Source organism: Elephas maximus, chromosome 5 (assembly GCF_024166365.1).
Source record: "Elephas maximus indicus isolate mEleMax1 chromosome 5, mEleMax1 primary haplotype, whole genome shotgun sequence".
NCBI lineage: Eukaryota > Metazoa > Chordata > Mammalia > Proboscidea > Elephantidae > Elephas > Elephas maximus.
This window is the reverse complement of record NC_064823.1, coordinates 25,631,266-25,638,342: the sequence shown is the minus strand read 5'-3', so window position 1 is coordinate 25,638,342 and position 7,077 is coordinate 25,631,266.

Below are 7,077 nucleotides of genomic sequence, written 5' to 3'. Positions count from 1 at the left end.
TGGCTCAATTACTACCTGAAGGTTTGACGGTTAAAACTCACCCAGCAGCACTATAGAAGAAAGACCTGGAGATCTGCTTCTGTAAAGATTACAGATAATTAAACCCCTATGGAGTAGTTCTACTCTGTAACACATAGGGTCGCCATGAATGGGAATCGATTTGATGACAATGGGCTTGGTTGGGTTTATGGTTTAGTCTTTGATCAATTTCAGTTAGGTTAAACTGGTGTCCGGCCTTCTGTAACTTGCCCAGTCCCTACTCCCACACTCAATCTTCCCATGTCTTTTGTACACAGTTTTTCCTTCCCTCTAAGTTTCTGGCTATCGGAAAGAACTCAGCTCTCTATCTCTAACTTATGAATAGCGCCTGCCCGACTTAGGGGGACTCTGTGAACTTTTTCAAAGGATAAACCTTACCTTAAATTATAGGACTTAGCAACCTATACCCAAAAAACAAAACCCATCGCCCTTGAGCCAATTCTGACTCATAGCGACCCTATAGGACAGAGTAGAACTGCCCCATAGAGTTTCCAAGGAGTGCCTGGTGGATGTGAACTGCCTACGGTTTGGTTAGCAGCCATAGCTCTTAACCACTATGCCACCAGGGTTTCCTAGCAACTTAAAGATATGAATAATTATACAAATACCACAGGTGTCCTGTTCCTTCCTCCTACCACAATATTTATAGAATCAAGCTAGGAAGAGACATATGAGTCTTCTAAACAGGCTAATAATATGGTACCCTACAAAACAGTATTTCACAAATATTTATTCAACATGTTTTAGTGGTAGCAGGATTAGTGCCAGCAAGAAATAATTTTTGTGGTGCTGTCATTTGTTTCCATAATTTCTTCTTGATGGAACTGCCTATTTTAGCAGAAACAAGATTTAGCTGTCCTCTGAAAACAATAACTATATAAAACCAATTGAACCAATTTAATATTTTCCCCATAGAATCCTTCACTATTGCAACTTGAGGCTTGAATTTTTTCTTCAGTTCTTTCAGCTTGAGAAACACTGAGAGTGTTCTTCCCTTTTGGTTTTCTATTTCCAGCTCTTTGCACATGTTATTATAATGCTTTACTTTGTCTTCTCGAGCCGTCCTTTAAAATCTTCTGTTCAGATCTTTTACTTCATCAATTCTTCCTTTTGCTTTAGCTGCTCGACGTTCGAGAGCAAGTTTCAGAGTCTCCTCCGACACCCATCTTGGTCTTTTATTTCTTTCCTGTCTTTTCAATGACCTCTTGCTTTCTCCATGGATGATGTCCTTGATGTCATTCCACAACTCATCTGGTCTTCGGTCACTAGTGTTCAATGTGTCAAATCTATTCTTGAGATGGTCTCTAAATTCAGGTGGGATATACTCAAGGTCATATTTTGGCTCTCATGGACTTGCCCCGATTTTCTTCACTTTCAGCTTGAACTTGCATATGAGCAATTGATGGCCTGTTCCACAGTCGGCCCCTGGCCTTGTTCTGATTGATGATATTGAGCTTTTCCATCGTCTCTTTCCACAGATGTAGTCAATTTGATTTCTGTGTGCTCCATCTGGCGAGGTCCATGTGTATAGTCGCCGTTTATGTTGGTAAAAGAAGGTATCTGCAATGAAAAAGTCGTTGGTCTTGCAAAATTCTATCATTCAATCTCCAGCATTGTTTCTATCACCAAGGCCATATTTTCCAACTACTGATCCTTCTTCTTTGTTTCCAACTTTCACATTAAAATCACCAGTAATTACCAATGCATCTTGATTGCATGTTTGATCAGTTTCAGACTGCAGCAGCTGATAAAAATCTTGTATTTCTTCATCTTTGGCCCCAGTGGTTGGTGCGTATATTTGAGTAATAGTCGTATTAACTGGTCTTCCTTGCCAGCGTATGGATATTATTCTATCACTGACAGCATTGTACTTCAGGATAGATCCTGAAATGTTCTTTTTGACAATGAATGCAACACCATTCCTCTTCAAGCTGTCATTCCCCGCGTAGTAGACTATTTGATTGTCCAATTCAAAATGGCCAATACCAGTCCATTTCAGTTCACTAATGCCTAGGATATCGATGGTTATGCCTTCCATTTCATTTTTGATGATTTCTAATTTTCCTAGATTCATACTTCGTACATTCCAGGTTCCAATTATTAACAGATGTTTGCTGCTGTTTCTTCTCATTTTGAGTCATGCCACATCAGCAAATGAAGGTCCCGAAAGCTTTACTCCATCCATGTCATTAAGGTCGACTCTAATTTGAGGAGGCAGCTCTTCCTCAGTCATCTTTTGAGTGCGTTCCAACCTGGGGGGCTCATCTTCCAGCACTGTGTCAGGCAATGTTCTGCAGCTCTTCATAAGGTTTTCACTGGCTAATGCTTTTCAGAAGTAGACTGCCGGGTCCTTCTTCCTACTCTGTCTTAGTCTGGAAGCTCAGCTGAAACCTGTCCTCCATGGGTGACCCTGCTGGTGTCTGAATACCAGTGGCATAGGTTCCAGCATCACAGCAACATGCAAGGCACCACAGTACGACAAACTGACAGACACGTGGGGATAAAAGGGTTAATGAGTCCTTTCTTGCTGGCATTCAACTTCAAATTCGGGAACTTAGTTGGATTATCTGTGTTCAGAAAGATTCGGCTCTCTGTGGGTAAAGCTTAGTTTTGTCTCTGAATTCCTTTTTGTTGATTCATTAAACAAATAATTTTAAGCATCCCCTTTGTACCAGGCACTGTGTTGGACCCTAGGAATAGAGCAGGAAATAAGACAATTATAATCACTTCCTTAAAAAAAATGCCTACGGTCTAATTTTTTTTTTTTTTTTTTTTTTGCCTCTGTTCCTTTCTCAGTAGAAAAGGTAATTCTTGCATCACATTCTTTACCCAGATTCAGCAAGAATTCCTTATATATGATGTCCACTTAAAATAATAATAGGTGTTCCTATGTCCCAGCATTTTTAGAACAATAGTTAAATTATTTTATATTTGGGACACAGTGCCAGGAAAATTAATATATAAATGGTCTTTTGTTTCCCCTCCACAAAAGCAGAGTTGCGCAGAGCAAAATAATGGCCATTTTCAGTGCCAAGAAATTCAAATAATGATTTTCTCCCTCTTTAAAGACCATGTTTAATGAACTGAGTCACTGAGAGCTTTTAATTGGGAAAGAAGGAAGATATTGTCACCAAGCCCATTTTCATATTGCCTTACATCCAAGACTAAGTTTGTTTCTATGTTAACCATACCTTAAAATTAAGCCATGTAGCAAGTCAATACATGAAAAGTCAGTGGAGGTTATAGGAGCCCTGGTGGTGCAATGGTTAAGCCCTCGACTGCTAACCAAAAAGTCAGTGGTTCAAACCCACCAGTGGCTCCATGGAAGAAAAGAACTGGTGATCTGCTTCTGTAAAGATTACAGCCTAGAAAACTCTATGGGGCAACTGAGTCAGAATGTACTCAATGGCACACAACAATATAGAAGGGTGACTTAGGCTGGGTTCCCTAGAGAAGCGAAACCAGAGAAGCGTATAAATACATAGAGATTTATATCAAGGAAATAGCTCACATAGTTGTAGAGGTTGAAATGTCCCAAATCCATTGATCAGGATAGAGGCTTCTCCTGATTCACATAGCCACAGGGGCTGTCAAACCCAAGATCACCATGGCAGAGAGCAGGATTCTTGCTCACAGGCTGTGAAGGTCGACGAACCCCAAGATTGGCATACAAGACTGAAGATAAGCTGCTAGCTCAAGTTCCAAGAACCAGAGGTCAGATCGACAGGAGCTAGATGCAGGATCCAGAGCAAGCAAAAACCAGAACATCGGCTTATCTTTGGATGCAGGACACACACCCAAGGAAATTCCCTTTCGACTGATTGGCTACTCATAGCAGATCCCATCATGGAGGTGATCACATATCAAATCTCAACAGGAAAGTGATCACAACATTATACAACTGCCAAAACACTGAGAATCATGGCCCAGCCAAACTGACACACAATCTTAACCATCACAGAGGGCCTACCAGAACTTGGCCTCATTGCCCCCTCATTTCAGTGTTCTTTTCCCTATCAAACAAGAACTTGGTTCTACAGGCTAGAATGTGTTAACTCAATTTTCTTTCTTTCTCTTAAATTTGCAATGCAGGTAGTCCAGTTCTAAACAAATGAAAAATTTCAGAATAATGCATAATAAAGTGTTCCAATACTTACATAAAATTAATATTACAGGAAGAGAGGTGTTATTTTTAAAGTTTAATTCAACTTCATAAATCCTTTTCTTAGTAGATTAATAGTTTGACCGCCCGATTATTTTTTGTGCCGAAAATTCAGGTATGCAAATTATGCCTGATCTACCTAATGCGAAATATTCTGCTGCCATTAAGGGTGATATTAACACAGAATTTACAAAAATATGGAACATCAGGGGACTGATTAGACTAGTTATGAGAACTGTAATAATCAGAGTTTGATCAGAGAAGCAGAGCCTCTGAAAAATACACGTAAAAAGGAGTGATTAAGAGCTCAGCTGCTAACCAAAAGGTTAGCAATTGGAGTCCACCAGCCACTCCTTGGAAACCCTATGGGGCAGCTCTACTTTGTCCTATAGGGTTGCCATGAGCAGGAATCGACTCAATGGCAATGGGTGTGAGGATTTATTCTTACACAATTGTGGACTCTGGTTAAACAATCTTTGTGGTTGTCTTTGTGTCTGGTTTTTGAGCCTGAAATTCATAGGTCAGGGAATTGGGAAGTGAAGATAGACACAAAGTGGTGAAAGCAAGGATAAACCAGAACCTGCTGTCAGGGTCTAGGAGTTTACCCTATTTTCAAGCTAAGAAGTTAGCCTTTTACTGTTTCATGGATGATGGAAGAAGACGCAAGATTCCTGGGTAAGAGGTAATGTACTCTGCTACTAGCGCACAGCAAGCAGCATGAACTTCATGTTTATTTCCATTCCCCTTTTCCCTCAAGTCCTACAGTGGCTATGTGAGGGATCCAGATGAATGTTGCATACTCATGATGAATTTGCATCACAAAACAAACATTGAGGGCAGTGGTGGTTCAGTAGGAGATTTCTCAACTTTCATGCAGGAGACCCAGGTTCAATTCCTGACCAATGCACCTCACGCACAACCACCACTCTTCTGTCTGTGGAGTCTTGTGTGTTGCTGTGATGCTCAGCAGGTTTCAGTAGATCTTCCAGACTAAGATGGACTAGAAAGAAAGGCCTGGTGATCTACTTCTGAAAATCAGCAAATGAGACCTTATGGATCACAACAGTCTGATCCTGTTGTACATGGGGCCACATGAGTCGGGAGCTGACTCGACAGCAAATAACAAGAAGAAACATTGAGTTTGGAGAATCCACAGCTTTTATAATAATCAGTAAGCAAGTCTGTTTTTTGTCCCAGAGGGAAATATAACCTTATCCTCAAGGTTTCTTGCTGTACACACAATGCTGTAAACACCCAGTTAAGAATCTAAAGGGACACTCAATATTCATGGTGGATTGCCTCTTCTAACACCTGTGAGGCTGAGCTGGAACCCATCACATGGACTGGAACTTGCCTCAGTCTCTCACCGCCTCCAAAGTCTCCAACTTCGTTAATAGATGTGTCCTGAAGGAGAAGCAGGTGCCCTCCATTATAAAGTTAAACGCACATCTGGTCCAAGTGTTGGAGAAGCTAAAGGAAAATGAGGCAAGAGTTGCAGTTGCTGCAAGCCTGACTGCTATCCCATGCCAACCAGGTGGCAGCAGATAAACAATGACACGCATGATTTACAACAGTGCCTCACCAACCTTTACAGCTTAAAAAACAAGATGGCTTCTGTTCCATTTCTACCTTCCAAATCTTGCACAAAATATCTCTCATGGCCAATGCTAACCCAGAACAAATCAGGAAACTTTGGAAAACATAATTCTACCTTAGCCAAGCTAATATAACCACAGACCGTGGACATATGGCCTCCATGTTACTTTCCTTCCAAGGCTGTTAAGCCTCACTGTCTATCTTGGGGCAACAAGGCTCCCACCACTCTCTTTTCATGGAAGAAACAGCTGAGAACCAAAGGGACAATAGAATCTACTGGCCCCCGAAACCATCTCCGGGTTCAATGATTCTCTAAGCAGACTCAAAGGACTCAGCATATAGTCATACAGCTAAGATTTATTACAGTGAAATATACAAAGTAAAATCAGCAGAAAATCAGGCACAAGTTTCCAATAGTGGAGTCTCACTTAATTCCCCCAGTAACAAGTTGTAACAATATGCATGGTGTATTTTCTACCAGGCAAGCCCACTAGAGACTCAGTCCTTCAGGTTTTTATTGGGGGCTGGTCGTGTAGGCACCCTCTGCCTAGCATGTACCAAGATTCCAGACTCCCAGAAGGAAAAGAGATGTTCAGTATAAACTATAGTGTTTGTATGAACTGTTTAGGCACAGTGAGCCACTCTTATCAGTTCTGGGCTTGATAAGAACCCTTCCTAATTTACAAGTTCCCAAGTACCAGCCAAAGGCCAATCATACAAACATGCCTTCCTGGGGACAGCAGTCTCAGGCTTTCTCTGGTAACTTTTCTGCACACATGTCTTGATATGACAGTAATCCTGGCTCTATTACAACTCTTGCTTTGTTCTATCTATGAGTTTTGAAATATTGTACTCCTGTGTTTATTTGGGAGCACTGGTGGCTCAGTGGTTAAGAGCTTGGCTGCTAACCAAAAGATCATCAGTTCAAACCCACAAGCCACACCTTGAAAACCTTAGGGGGCAGTTCTACTCTGTCCTATAGGGTGGCTATGAGTCTGAATCCACTCGACGCAATAGGTTTGGTTTTGGGGTTTATTTTAAAAAAAAAAAAGAAGAGGAAGAAAACATCTTTTCCCAGTCTCATTTTCCATGAGGAGGATTTTTCTCTAAGTACACTCTTAACCTCCCTTCTTCCTTTTACTCACACTGAACCTGGAGAGGCAGTGTGAGTTAACTGGCTGCTAAATTTAGGAAGAATAACTGGATGTGCTTGGCTTAGGCCATCTTGAAATTGTCCTGGCTTCAGGGCGCTCTTGTTCCTCTGTTACCCCAGGGGCTCT